Raw genomic sequence first — 15,264 nt, 5'->3', positions numbered from 1 at the left:
CAGTGATCTACCCCCTTTTGTGGGGTTCAGGTCAAAGTTGTTGAGTTTTTTCAGGGAGGAGGTAAAATGGTGAGCTTTTTTAAGGGGAGCCACAGTTATTCAGCTTCTTTGGGGGGAACCAATGATCTACCAGTGATCTACCACAGAGGTCCAGTGATCTACCGGTAGATCACGATCTACCTGTTGGACATGCCTGAAATACAGTATTTACTCGAGTTTTATGCACCATTGAACCTAATGCACACCTCAGCATTCAGAACCTTGAAACCAAAAAAAAGTATTTGCTGGCAAATGTAAATGTGCCATCGAATGTAATGCACACCTTAATTTTCGCAATGTAATTTGGCCAAAAAAGGTGAGCATTAGATTTGGGTAAATACGGTAATCCTGGGCACTGTGATTCACCTCTCACAGTTACAGTTCCCAGCAACCCATAACAATCTACAATGCCCAGAAATAATCTGGGTTTTACTTGCTATTCAGACTCCGATATTATTTACCAGGTAGAACACAGTTTTCTTTGTTGGCTGTTCATGCTATCACTTTCTGTACTCTACAAGAAGAGGCATCATCTTTCAGAAGTAGAACACAGACCTGATGTGACTTCAGTGCAAATGAGCCACCTGATGGGAAATACCGTATTTTTCGCCCTATAGGACGCACTTTTTCCTCTCCAAAAATGAAGGGGAAATGTGTGTGCATCCTATGGGGCGAATGCAGGCTTCAGGAAGCTCTGCGCAACCCTTGGGAGATCAGCGCGACTTCCCGCCGGGCTCCCTAGGCTTGCGGATAGCAGCCTGTTCTGGGGGCTGGGGTCGGGGGAAGCTCGGGCTTCCCCTGCCCCAGCCCCGCGCCTTGGGGGGGAAATAATTTTTTCCCCTTTATTTCCCTCCCCAAAAAAACTAGGTGCGCCCTATGGGCCGGTGCGCCCTATGGGGCGAAAAATACGGTAAGTATGTTCCTCTCTCTGTGTGTAAAAAACTAAAGGGTATTCACACAGTGAAATCAAGGACCACTCCTGTATATTCTTGGTGCTAAGTAAACAAGCACCTGCTTGGTTTTGATCATGAGACTGCAGCCAAAAGGTTTCTCCTTTCACAGGGTCTTGTTTTTAACTTGGAAGGGTGACTTGCAAAATTCTCTGTCTCCCCCAAAGAGATTGAATATATACCGGAAGCCAGCCAGACCCGAATGGTTTGAACAGCAGTCACGCTGAGCTCACAGCACAGGCTTTTTTACTATTCTGCTTATCAGGACTCCATGGAAGACCAAAAACAAATAGAGCGATTTGTATTAATTCATTTTTTGGGGCCAGTGCAGCCAATTAGAGCAGAGCAAGACCTTACTCTGGCCTTACCAGCTGCCTGTTGTTAAAGGTCCTAAGTGCATACTTCCTGTCAACAATGACGGGGTTACTGTCTGCTTGACTATAATCAATGGATAATGCAATAAGAAACTGATTTACGTTTCCGCCCTGAGGCGGAATGGGATTGTATGATCTGCAGGGTGCTATTACTATTGAGGGAACAGAATCCTTCAAGGAATAGAACAGCTGGCGGCAAAGTTCAGTTTGGCATATCAGACAGGCAGTAGCCGGGTGGAGCACTGCTGTGTAAAGAGCAAAAATGAAAACAGACTAGGTAAGCGTTGATGTTAAATATATGTCTGACGGGAGAAGCTGCTTTTGTGGGTGCATCTTAGAACGTCTTCTAGTAGGTTGGAAGTTTCTGAGGATTTCAATTTTGAAAGAGACTTTGTCTTGCATTGTTTGTGGTAATAGATCCATTTCTGTGCCACACAGATAAGACCACACACTCATGAAATGCATCAGCTAATCTGAACTTGACTACTATATGCACCTTGTGTACTCGGTCACTATTAAAGAATTCTAGTGATTTTATTATGAAAATGCTTTCAGAGGGACCCCTTCCCACACACCCATCTTTTACTACTGTTAATCATTTTGGTTATGATGAATGTGAGCATGTGGCTTAGAGAGTGACCCTATGCACGTTTACTTGGAAGCAAGTCTCACTGTGGATGAGGTTTATTCCCTAGTAAGTGTACTTAGGAGTGAAGTCCAATGGTCCAGAGGTGTAAAAGAGATAATTATTCATTCAGAGATCATCACGTGCTATTTGTGTAGAGCTGAGTTAGAATTTGCATATGTGCCATGTCTCCTTGAAATAAATTATGGGATGCTGCTACAGCTCCATAGAATATTGTGGAACAGCCCCTTTTCATGCACCCCTGTGGTATGTCTTCCAGTGTTTTAGAATATTGATCTGGCTACTTTTAACTCAATGGATAAACCTCCATCCAAATACTACTGGAGGTATAGCTTGAGGCCTCTGAACACAGGATATATAGGAGATGATTGGAGGTGAGGGAAGAGGTGCTCATGAAAAATGTATTCCTGATACAGCATACATCTCTCCAGTTTATCAGTAACTACACTTATGTATGTTTATAACATGCTTTTGCTTGCCTTAAGGAAAACACAGTTAAAACTATAGACACTAACGCTTTTGAGGCAGGATGTTCTCCATATCAGATCAGAATTAAGTGAATACTAACAGGACAATCCAATGCATGTTTATTAAGAGTTAAGTCTCAGTGTGTTCAGTGGAGCTTCCTTCCAGGTTAAGTATGCATGGGATTGTAGCCTTAATCTATACTGTATATTATCTCAGGCCTTTGGCCTTTTAAACTGTGGGGTTATTGTTTTTGTTTGTTATGAGATGTATTTTTGTGTTTTTATATTGAAAACCACCCAGTGATCTTAATAATAATTGTATACGAACAAAATTTCATAATTTAATTCTCATGCAATATCTAGGCTTCATTTATTTATTTTGACTCACCATGATATTCGACAATCAAAATAGCTGAGGGTGAAGACAGGCATTCTAGAGACTCAGCTATGCTAGTAAAGAAACAGCGATTTGTATTTTCTATAAACATGCAACACCAGATGGCGCCAGAGAGCAGGAAGTTTTAAAACACAATTTTCTATAGAGATTTTTTTCCTTTTGCTGTAACAATCTAATTCCGGCATAGGCAAACTCAGCCCTCCAAATGTTTTGGGACTACAACTCCCATCATCCCTGACCACTGGTCCGGTAAGCTAGGGATAATGGGAGTTGTTGTCCCAAAACATCTGGAGGGCCGAGTTTGCCAATGCCTGATCTAATTTATGACTTATTTATAGCATTCCCCCCTGTGTCTAGATCCACCCTAAGTGTGGTAACAAATACATGAAAAGACTTGCTGCATTTCAAGTCACGTGCTTGCAAGGTGGAGGGAATGTGCTGAAGCACCCTCCGTTACCCTTTAAAACGACTTGTCTATACCCCTTAAAATTGTGCAGCTTGACTGAACTATACGGAATAGCGATAATATAAAATTACCCCATTTGTTGGTTACGTTATTTTGTAAGTTCCCTGGAATATCTTGTGTGTCTGTGTGTTTAAGGGAATGAGGAAGTAAAAGTGAAAGAGAGAGATGGCACATGAGACACACGGTGATAGGGTTAGAATGAGTGTGTTAAGGAACAAAAGTTCATCCAGATCTCTTTTGCTTTCATTCTGAATCTTCAGCAAACCTGCTTTCCAGTTATGTTCTGCATCCTTGATGAGCAGTGGCGTAGCGTGGGGGTGCAGGGGGGGCCGGCCGCACCGGGCGCAACATCTGGGGGGGGGGCGCGCTCGCACTCGCAGCTCTCTGCCCCTACCTGGCTCACTCACTCTCTCTCACTGCAGTGCTGGCTGTGCGAATCCGATCCGAGCCGCTGGGTCGCCGCCCACTGTGGAGGGGGTGGGTGCCAGGTGTGCGGTGCAGAGAGAGAGCGAGGGACTATCTGGGGGAGGGACAGTGCAGCGGCCGCCCAGCGCAGCGCTGAGCGCGGGAGAGAACCACACCAGACCAGACCAGGCAGCAGCAAGAAGAAGCTGGCAGCGGCGGCAGGTTAGGGGTTAGGGGGCGCAAATTACTTGCCTTGCCCCGGGTGCTGACAACCCACGCTACGCCGCTGTTGATGAGAACGACATGCTTGTTGAAACAAAAGGCGAGGTTGTCATGATGCAATGAGAGAACGGGCACAGGAACTCTGCAGCTTTCTGTTAGAGCTGCTGACCTAGCTCTGCAGCAATAATGGTTGGACAGTGATTGTTATGTTCCATTGGCCATAAAGACACTCCCCCTGCTCTCAGATACTTGATCTGGAATTTGGAATAGGAGCGCTATTTCCTGCATACTCTGTTTTAACTGCGACAAAAAAAAGTTCCGCCTTCCTTGTTGGGCTGCAAAGCAAAGTAAACTTCCCTATTTGAAGCTGCCTCTTCCTTTCCCACCCTGACCCTTTGAAATAATACTCTGAACAGCTAGAAGGCAACACGGCGCTGAAGTTGGTTCCTCATTCAGTTTTTTGACAGAATTACAAGCCTGGTAGATGAAGGGAACGCAGTGGATGTAGCCTACCTTGATTTCAGCAAGGCATTTGACAAGGTGCCCCATGGTATTCTTGTAAAGAAGCTGGTAAAATGTGGTCTTGACTATGCTACCACTCAGTGGATTTGTAACTGGCTGACTGACCGAACCCAAAGGGTGCTCATCAATGGTTCCTCTTCATCCTGGAGAAGAGTGACTAGTGGGGTGCCACAGGGTTCTGTCTTGGGCCCGGTCTTATTCAACATCTTTATCAACGACTTGGATGATGGACTCAAGGGCATCCTGATCAAATTTGCAGATGACACCAAACTGGGAGGGGTGGCTAACACCCCAGAGGACAGGATCACACTTCAAAACGACCTTGACAGATTAGAGAACTGGGCAAAAACAAACAAGATGAATTTTAACAGGGAGAAATGTAAAGTATTGCACTTGGGCAAAAAAAATGAGAGGCACAAATACAAGATGGGTGACACCTGGCTTGAGAGCAGTACATGTGAAAAGGATCTAGGAGTCTTGGTTGACCACAAACTTGACATGAGCCAACAGTGTGACGCGGCAGCTAAAAAAGCCAATGCAATTCTGGGCTGCATCAATAGGAGTATAGCATCTAGATCAAGGGAAGTAATAGTGCCACTGCATTCTTCTCTGGTCAGACCTCACCTGGAGTACTGTGTCCAGTTCTGGGCACCACAGTTCAAGAAGGACACTGACAAACTGGAACGTGTCCGGAGGAGGGCAACCAAAATGGTCAAAGGCCTGGAAACGATGCCTTATGAGGAACGGCTAAGGGAGCTGGGCATGTTTAGCCTGGAGAAGAGGAGGTTAAGGGGTGATATGATAGCCATGTTCAAATATATAAAAGGATGTCACATAGAGGAGGGAGAAAGGTTGTTTTCTGCTGCTCCAGAGAAGCGGACACGGAGCAATGGATCCAAACTACAAGAAAGAAGATTCCACCTAAACATTAGGAAGAACTTCCTGACAGTAAGAGCTGTTCTACAGTGGAATTTGCTGCCAAGGAGTGTGGTGGAGTCTCCTTCTTTGGAGGTCTTTAAGCAGAGGCTTGACAACCATATGTCAGGAGTGCTCTGATGGTGTTTCCTGCTTGGCAGGGGGTTGGACTCGATGGCCCTTGTGGTCTCTTCCAACTCTATGATTCTATGATTCCTTCCTTGCATGAACTTGCCGAACACAGCTCAAGTCCGAAAAGTTTAAAAGATAAGGATTCTATGTTCCTGAACCCCAGAATGAGCTTTGGTCTACCCCATATCATATTTTGTTTATTTCATAAAAATTACCGGTATACATGGCTTGACTGGGGAGAAAAACCCATTTGAGTGGTTAACAAAACTAATAAAACAAAAACAAAAACAGTATTTTTTTTTTTTAAATCTATTTAAAACATAGTAATCTAAGCAGGTGTTTCCACTGCTCTCTAGTAGCCTTATGCAGCCCACTGTCTCTTCTTTCTTTTGTCTCTGGAAGAAATAAGGGGAACGCAGGTCTTAACTTAAGCAGCTGGTATGCAGAATCAATCACCAGTACTGGGGCACTGATACCCAGGCATAATGGCTGGTATTTAATGCTACTGCTACTCAGATTAGACCTACTGAAGTTAATGGACACGCCTAACTTAGGTTCATTGGGCGTGGTTCACCTAACTAGCTCTGCCAATTTGGAATCTTAGGTGAAAAGTTAGTACGTTGATTTCAGTGAACTTAGGCACATAAATATGACCAGGCAGCTTTTTAAGGCAGGAATTATATTGATGCAATCATGGATAAGCTACAGCTGTGGACTTTTCTGGCCCGGTAGCTGTTAAAGGCACAGACCCAGTGTGAGGAGAAGGTATTTTCCTATCTGAGTGGTGTAGTCAGCTTCAGATGCTGAGTTGTGTACATTTGTTGATTGTGTGGAATAGAAAACGTGAATCGTTTTCAAATTGTACAGTCCAGGGAATGTCGATTTTATATTTGCCCTTCAGTGCAAAATCTGATTTAAGGGCCGCCTTTGCATTATACATTTTAAACAGTACCGGGCCACTTTAAACAGTCATGGTTCCCCTCAAAGGATCCTGGGAGCTGTAGTTTGTTAAAGGTGCAGAAAGTTGTGAAGAGACCCCTGTTCCCCTCATGGATCTACAATTCTCAGAGTGGCTGAACAGTCAGTCCCAAGGAATTCTGGAGATTGTAACTGTGTGAGGGGAACTGGGGACTCAGAAACCACAGCTGCCAGGATTCTTTGAGGGAAGCCATGTCTGCTTAAAGTGGTATGATACTACTTTAAATGTGTTGAGGTGCAGATGGGACCTAAGACTCAACATCCTCCCTGTGAATGCTGCTGGGATTTATACCGATAGCTTCCAGGGAAGGAGGACAAGGCAGGCATTATTTGCCCTAGCAATTGATCATCATGGACAAACAGCAAGCTGTCCAGCATTGTAGCTGCAATTGAAGAAAGTGTTGCTGGTCAGACAAAACAAGTTAAACCAGTTGACTGATCTAGTCTGGGAAATCGTACATTCCTAAAAAAACCTTCAGCTTGTGTGTTCGAGGCTTCTGGTCTTGAAGCCCCACTGGAAGAAAAAAACCAGAAAGAAGCAGTTTCTGAGGAGAAACACGAGCAGGGGAAAGGTTGAATGCCCACTTTCCTGTGTGCCTTTGCTTTGTAAAGATTTGGTGGCTGGTCTGCTGCTGTCTTCTGTATGGTTTGTCTGGCCTGGACCTTGACTAATATTCTTGGCAATGTGGCCTCTTGGTAACTGACTTTAAGAAGAGTACTTCTTGGGTGGCAGCAGACTCAGCTTTGAACACTGTATTTTCTCACCTCATCCCTGTTTCATTGACTGCTTTTTAGGACTTTTGTACCTCTGGTTCATTCAAGACTCTGTACGAGAACCAGTTATGGGTGGGGGTAAGTATTTGATTCTTTTTATGTTGGAAAGGGTTGTTTTGAAGTTGAACCAGTAAAGAATAGGTGAAATGACTATCTTGTGCTGAAATTATCACCATCATCATTATTGCAAGGTTTGAAACCCCACCAGTTGTTCTGCAGGCAGGGTCATTCGGAGTAAATATTGGTTTATGAACAGAGTAGTGACAGTTGGTGGGAACTGTGCCGAAAGAATAAAAGAAATATTAAATATTAATTGCTTTGTTATATTAATTGCTAGTCATAAGGTTAGTCTGTCTTTGTACAAGGAAATCACTTGGAGTTTTAGTATGTTACGGGTCTGGTAGGAGAGGACTCAGACTATTGTAGTAGTAGCAGCAGTAGTAGTAGTAATTTATACCCCGCCCATTTGGCTGGGTTTCCCATCCACTCTGGGCGGCTCCCAACAGAATATTAAAAACACGATAAAACATCAAACATTAAAAACTTCCCTAAACAGGGCTGCCTTCAGGTGTCTTCTAAAAGTCAGATAGTTGTTTATTTCTTTGACATCTGGTGAGAGGGCATTCCACAGGGTGGGCACCACTACCGAGAAGACCCTTTGCCTGGTTCTATTCTAGAATATGTGGAGAGGGGATGTGTCTGTCGTCAGTAGCAATTTTCCCATCTCCAAGGAATATCAGGACTGGAGTACATTATAGGAAGCCTCAGGTGTCACTCTTGCTTCTGGTGACAGAAGGGGAAAGAATGGCAGTGTATAGACCATCTCGGTTGTGAGTCCTAGAAGATCTCCCTGCCTTGCAGGCCTTTTCCCGCCTGGCCTGATCTTAATTTTAGATCTCCTTTTGATTTATGTTGAAATTATTCAATTGGGTTGTGTACTTTTTGATGTTTTAGTTATTGTTTATGGCTACTTTTGTTATATTTGTAATTATGTGATTTCCCCCCGTGTTGTAAGCCACCTTGAGCATGGAAAGGCGGCATACAAATAAAATGATGTCTGTTTGTACAGTGGAATAGAATGGAGATACTGGGGTGTGTTGGACTTAAATTTCTTCATTGTGTCTCAGTTCTTCATGCTACCACTGCCTCTTTTTCCCCCTTCGCCTAATTATTTTTTAAAAACATGTGCTTAAGCCCTTTCAGATTTAAATCCAAGCCACACAACAAATACAGTCCTCAGATACCATAGTGGAACATACCGTACTCTTTTCTTCAGATATGTGTCCATCAGTCGCATTTTTAGCACTCTGCTCTGAATTTCTGTTGGCAGACTTCCTACCACAGCATTGACAACGGCTACGTCAGAGAAGGGCCATGTTGTCAGGGGTATATAGAGGTCCTGGAAATGTGCTTTAAGGGTGAGGAATGGACTCAAAGGGGTCAGGTTGTGATGAATGATGCCTGCTTTTCAGGTGCAATTCCGCATCTTGAATAAAAAAAAGCATCTAAGAACTAGTAACACAGCAAAGTAAAAAATTATAGAACACCAATTAGCCATGATTACAACAGTAGGGTGTTTTATTTTATTTTTTGTTTAGCCTGATCACCTTGTGGGAGAGCTCCTTTCCTTTCCTCCACACTTGCAGGGTCCATGGGCTGCAAATGCTAAAGATTAAAAATAAAATAAACAGTGGTAAGCAGAAGATGGATTATGGTGCCTAGTGAGATTCTTGCAAAGAATGCAGGACTAGAATCTGATCCTGATTCAAAAAAGCACTTCTTATGCAAGAACATGGGTGCATACATAGGATTACGTTATGATTTAATTATACTTTATATATTAACAGACCGTGAGTCGGCTCTCTAGCGCCATGAATTATAAACCCACCAATAGACCCTAAAGTCATCCCACACTCCTGTCATACAAGCCAACTCAGCTACAAACTTGCTTCATTTTGTCCATGACAGTGCACCCACTTCAATTGGTGATTCTTTGTCAGCTCTGTTTTCTTTGTAAATGAAAACGGGCAGTCAAGAGATTCTCCTTTCCTATCTTCTTGTTGACAAGGGGGCCAACAAAGGAAGAAGCTCACCATGTCTCTCTCTACTAGATGAAGTGGATGGTTGGTGCCCACTCTTTCCTGTGTGCTCATTGCATTCAAGTGCGCAGTAAGAATAAGGTACTATTTAATTCCAGCCGAAAACAGCATAGAAATGACGTCTCCAGCGTTTTCTAGGTGCATACACAAAAAAGACTCTGCACACAGTGTTCTCAAGAAAGAAATGTGTTCATTGTCATTGGGAAACTTCTTGATTGCTGAGAACTTCAGAAGGACAAGTGTCTAGTTCAAACTGTTCTTTATTGGGAATAGCAATTCCAGTTACATTAACTCAAAAACTACCCAGGGGAAAAGCTCATGGGTCTAGGATGATTTGTAGGTGATTGACGTAAGTAAAGACCTTGGTCACCATCCTCTCAGCTCTTTATAAACATCACTGTGAGTGCACATATTCATTTCAGTATTACACTGAGTTGTTTCAGCATAGGAGTAACTACTAGGTTATTGAAATATGTAGTCCTCGCTTGTGGAATTGCCAAATAGTTAGCAGCTTCTAACTTGCCGTAATTTCCACATGCAGTTACATGCAGATGCAACATAGCTCTGTTTCTTTGCAAAGAAAAAAATATATATACAGACACAGTTCAGTCAATATTAATATCACCCAAGTTGTAGATATCTACTAGTCATTATTTTGCTCTTACTCTCAGTGTGCTATATGGACATGATCCAGCCAAAGTTAGACACTTGCAAGTCTTATTTGTTCAAATGCATGCCACCTTGAGCTCCTTATAGGAAAAGTGGGATATAAATGTGGTAATTGATGATGATGATGAATGTAGTTTTCATTAAGTTGGAGGCCGCTGCCAGTGAGGATGGAGTATAGTGCTATATAGATATGTGGTCTCTCATGTGGATCCAGAATTGGTCTCCACAGTCACTTACGGACTCATTGTTAAAACCGTGTTTATGGAAGACAATCTTGCTCGGCTACGAGTGATTGCCAAAGAAAGAAGAAATATACAAACATTTTTTTACAGCCTCAAGTACACATGTGCTGTTATGTCAAGTTTATGAAACTGAATGATTACAGCTTTCAGTTTCATCATGCGGCAAATTTGGTTTTTCCCAGCTCAGTGTCACTGACATACCATAGTTTTGCACAATAATCATTTGACCAAACTTTCCTCAGACCAACCTACTTCACTTTAGGCTTAAAAGAAGGAGGGAACCACATTGAAACCTCTTTTTGTCTTTGTATGTAAAATTCTGCTCGTTTATTTTCTAGGTCGCAATTCACAATAAAATCAAAGGAAGGACAGAACTACAAGACAACCAACACAAGAGGTAAGCACATATTAAGCTGCTTTATACTAAGTCAGACCATTGGTCAATCCCGTTCAGTATTATCTACACTGACTGGCAGCGACTCTCCAGGGTTTTAGGTAGGCATCTTTTCCTGCTGAACCCTGAGACACCAGGGACAAAATCTTGGGATCTGCTCATGAGTAGACGTGCATAAGATTGTTCTGCGCAGTTGCAGTCCTTCACACTTCTCTGGGAGTACCGTTAAGTCCTGTTGAACTCAGTGGGACTTGTTTCTGAGTTGCATAGGATCCAACTTTTAGCCCTGTTTTAAGCAGTTTGCTTTCTCTGTTGCTTCATTTACAACATTTAGGATGAATGTTACTGCGAAAGCAGCTTTGGGACCCCAAAATTAGTTGAACTTGAGTTTTTTTGTCATAGTAAAATATTTAGAGGCTGTGGTTGTTATTTGAGAGAGCAGTAACTTACAGTATTGCCCCATTTCACACAAGACTGTGGCTCTTAGCACAAACAAGCAAATGTGGTTTTCCAGAGAGAAGGTTGTTGCTGCTGTGGAATTTAACAGCTGGGTGACTGACTGTGTGTTTGTTTGTTTGTTTGTTTGTGTTTGTGTGTGTGTAAGGGATATAGACATTTTTTGTTTTCTTATCAGGCCTTCAGTGTCTTGAATCACTGCCTGGTACTCAACTGTTGAATGGCACAACTTTTCTCTTAACTGTAATACCATGGCAGAAAGTACTTTCCTACTAAATTAAAAGTTTCCCCCATTGAGAACCAGTGTGGTGTGGTGGTTAGAACAGGGATGGGGAACCCAAGGCTCTCCAAGTGTTGTTGGGTTCCATTTCCCATCAGGCATAGCCAGTATGGCCAAAAGCCAAGGATGAGGGGAGCTGTCACCTAGCCACATCCCCAGGTTAGAGTATAAGACTAGGATAGGCAGACCAGGGTTCAAATCCCCGCTCATCCATTAAAATTCCCTGAGTGTCCTTGGGCAAGTCACTGCCACCCTTTTTGTCCCCTATTTGCTCCAGAGAGTTTGAGGAACCAACAGAAATAGATTTGAGGGCATGGGGGTGGGGAGAGCGAGAGGAAGTTCCATTGCACAAGTGGAAGCCATCCTTGCACTAATGGGATGGCTTCATTGGATACAACCCTAAATGTCTGTCAAAAAGTGATTAAGTGCAGGAACTTTGCCAGGAAAAAAAATCTAATTTGTGACGTTTAGGATTGATTTTTGTTTCTTTCTTTCATATATATTAAGATTTTCTGGTTGGTAAAATTAGCACGTGCAGTGGTCTCTGCAATTCTATTTATGAAATGTGTGCTAGAGGTGGTTGTTTGCGGCTGGATGTGGAAGAGCAAATAGACTGGCAGCTCACCTAGTGTGAGAGGAAACTGTACTAATACATGTATTCAGTGACTAGCCCTTTTCCTTGTGAGACAAAAGAAGAAATGAAACTTCTTTCAACATCAGTGTTTCCTAATGCAGTTCCTCCAACATTGCTACTTATAGTTTGAAGGAACTCCCAATTTAAACAAGCTACTGCTAGAGGGGAATAATTTGGGTAAGCAAAACATAAGACATGAGCGATGAGGAAGTAAAAGAACCCAGTAGAGTGGGGCTTTGTGAACCCTCAGCATATAATGACTGCATAGCTGTGAGAGGATTTCTGGAGGCTTCTACACAAAGCCGGCTCAAGATATTTTGCCTTAAGCAAAGAACTAAATGGTGCCCCTCCATTCCATGTACCAAAGACAGCCAGAGTGATGGTTCAATCTTACTTCTATTAGGGCAATTAGGCAGCATCCTCCAAAGCTGCCCCACTCTGTATACTGGTAAGGCCAGCAGGACAGAGACGCTAGGACAAAGACAGCTATTACACAATACTATGAATTTCAGTGACCTAGCTTTATTCTGGCTGTTGCATATTGCCTAGACAAGGTTCCTCTTCTACCTTTTTTTGTTTTTGGAAGTAATAGCTAAAATTAGGGTGTCTGACATCCCATTTGTGTTAAGGTAAAAAAAAAAGGTAAAGGACCCCTGGACGGTTAAGTGCAGTCAAAGGCGACTATGGGGTTGTGGCGCTCATCTCGCTTTCAGGCTGATGGAACCGGCATTTCCGGGTCTTGTGGTCAGCATGACTATACCACTACTGGCACACAGAACACCATGATGGAAACCAGAGTGCATGGAAATGCTGTTTACCTTCCTGGCGCAGCAGTACCTATTTATCTACTTGCATAGGTGTGCTTTCGAACTGCTAGGTTGGCAGGAGCTAGGACAGAGCAACGGGAGCTCACTCTGTTGTGGGGATTCGAACTGCTGACCTTCCCATCAGCAAGCCCAAGAGTCTCAGTGGTTTAGACCACAGCGCCACTTGCGTCCCTATATCCCGTTTGTGTAGCAGATGTCCATTCACACAAATGGTGCTTCTCCTTCCTGACTTTATCCACATTAGTGTTGGGGGACCCTCTGGAACAAAATGGGGGGCACATGGGCTGCAGGGGAAGAGAGGAAGGTTGCATCAACTTGAGTGATGTAAGATATTGCCCTGGAACTTCACTTCTGAAATTTTAACAATAAAGGTCTCTTTTAAAATTTGCTAGTACTGCACTAGCAGAAACACATGAAGGTGGCATGTAAGACTATATGAATGACTAATTTTCTCTATGGGATTTGTGGTTGGTTGACAGCAAGTAACCTCAGCAACTGCAGTGGAAAACACACTGGCATTTATAGCCAGAGCTGCCAAAGCAAATAGATGGAAAATAGAAGCTATTGGAAAAACAAATTATTTGAAGCCATATTTTAAACGGTGCAGACTAATTTTTCATTTAATTAAATATGAGGAATTGCCAGGCTGGATTTCCAAAATGTATCGGGTCTTGCACCAACAACACTGGCTTTCAGTTCGTTTCTAGGTACAATGCAAGGTGCTGTTTGTTACCTCAAAATCCCTTAGTTTTTTGTGGCCAGGGTATCTGAAAGACTGCCTCCTCCTTGTGAACCTGCCTGTAATGTAAGATCAGATTCATCGGCCCTGTTGTATGTCCTATCTCTATGAGAAGCTAGGTTTATGGGGAAATTGGACAGATCCTTTGGGCAGCATCCCATTATGGAATTCCCTCACTCGGAAAGCGAGACAAGACTAGCTTCATCTTCATTTAGTTTTCAGAAAGCCATTAAATCTTCTTAGTACCACATGGCTGTCAGATTATTATAAATATAATCAACTTTTCTGTTGTTTTTTAAATGTTTGTTATAATACTGCTTTAAAGTTTTGAGGTAAAAGTTTATAAATCTAAGTCACCATCTTCCATATTAAACCGCTCCTGCTTTAAAATCAGTAGATGAGGCCCTCCTGATGGTTCCTTCTCAGGATGAGGTACATGATGTGCCCCCCCCCGAAAAGGGCCTTTTCAGTGGTGACTCCTCATATATGGAACTCCCTCCCTACTGTGGTATGTCTGGCCCCATTTCTATATAGTTTTAGGTGGTTATTGAACACAAAGCTTTTTAGGCAGGTATTTGGAGGAGGACAGACCTGATTGCTGTTGCTGCTATTAGTAACTGTTTTAGTGATTTGTTATTGTGTTTTATGGATTTATAAAATATACATTTGCTCATTGTAAACCAACTTGTGCCTTGTGCATAGAGCGGTATATAAATTATATTGTTTAATTAATTGTTGCCTTGGGGGCCCATTTTTGCCCAAAGTGCGGTTCATAAATATTTTTTACAATAAGCTAAAAAAATTAAATTGGGTATTGATGGGGACTAGAAACATGACAAGTCTAAATACGACACAATTCAGTGGAAGTATCACTGCTATATGCCAAGTCATTTAATCTTCCTTTCTCTCCTCTCTATGATACTTCAAAGAAAGAGGAACTGAGGTCTCCAGTCTTGATAGCGAGCTTTTAGGATGGCAGTTGATGCTGGCAAGTGATAAGAACATGCAGTTATATGATGGACTACAATCTGATCAAAGTGCCATTTATGTGAATAATATATCTTCCTGTTTCCCATCAGTGAAAAGAAAGACGTCTTTAACCCTCAGGGTGTTTCAGTCATAAACCAGAGAAAAGACTGCTGCTCTTTGTCAAGTAGAGTTCCAGATATATTCTCCTTTATCCTTTTTAGAAAATTGAAACAACTATGAGGTCCGATTTTAGTTCTTGATGTACCGTATAGCTGAGCTTCAGTGCTTAAAAAGAGTAAAGTGGAAGTTTCTGCTTGTTTGATGCAGATAATGCATATTTCTTCTGGCCTGTTTCAGTGAGGCAACGTTGGCTTTGAAACCACGTACTTTCTTAGATCGTAAGAGCTGTGTCTGTTCTTAAGTAACAACAGTAGACACAGTTCTTATTGGTGGATGTGTGTTCTTATTGGTGGATGTCTTCACACAGAATGAAACTGTGTATGACTTTCTACGCTTCCTACTGTGGCGTGGGAGGAAATGGAGGCAGAGACCGAAAGGTTACTACTCATCACAACTCAGAAAGCAGGTACTGTGGCTGTGTACAGAAGGCAGTTGGTAGTGGAATCGAGGCATCTTATATATTGTAATGAGTATGGGTTGCTCGTGCG

At 42.7% G+C, this 15,264-nt stretch overlaps 1 protein-coding gene across 6 annotated transcripts in view; it reads left to right on the top strand.

Moving 5' to 3' along the window:
• The window catches only part of UNC13D (unc-13 homolog D), a 73,305-nt gene that overhangs the window by 5,411 nt on the left and 52,630 nt on the right, over positions 1-15,264 (top strand). For 2 of the 6 annotated variants that reach the window (XM_080993641.1, XM_080993642.1), the window contains exon 2: positions 10,636-10,694. The gene's annotated coding sequence lies outside the window, so the exon portion shown is untranslated. Of the gene's footprint in view, positions 1-1,453; positions 1,641-6,675; positions 7,366-9,365; positions 9,468-10,635; positions 10,695-15,264 lie in introns of those variants that run through there. The other 4 variants (XM_080993638.1, XM_080993637.1, XM_080993639.1 and 1 more) reach the window with 4 other exon arrangements.

This window comes from Podarcis pityusensis, assembly GCF_964106645.2.
Source record: "Podarcis pityusensis genome assembly, chromosome: 2".
Lineage (NCBI taxonomy): Eukaryota > Metazoa > Chordata > Lepidosauria > Squamata > Lacertidae > Podarcis > Podarcis pityusensis.
The sequence above is the reverse complement of the archived record's forward strand: the minus strand, read 5'-3'. Positions and strand labels throughout refer to the sequence as shown.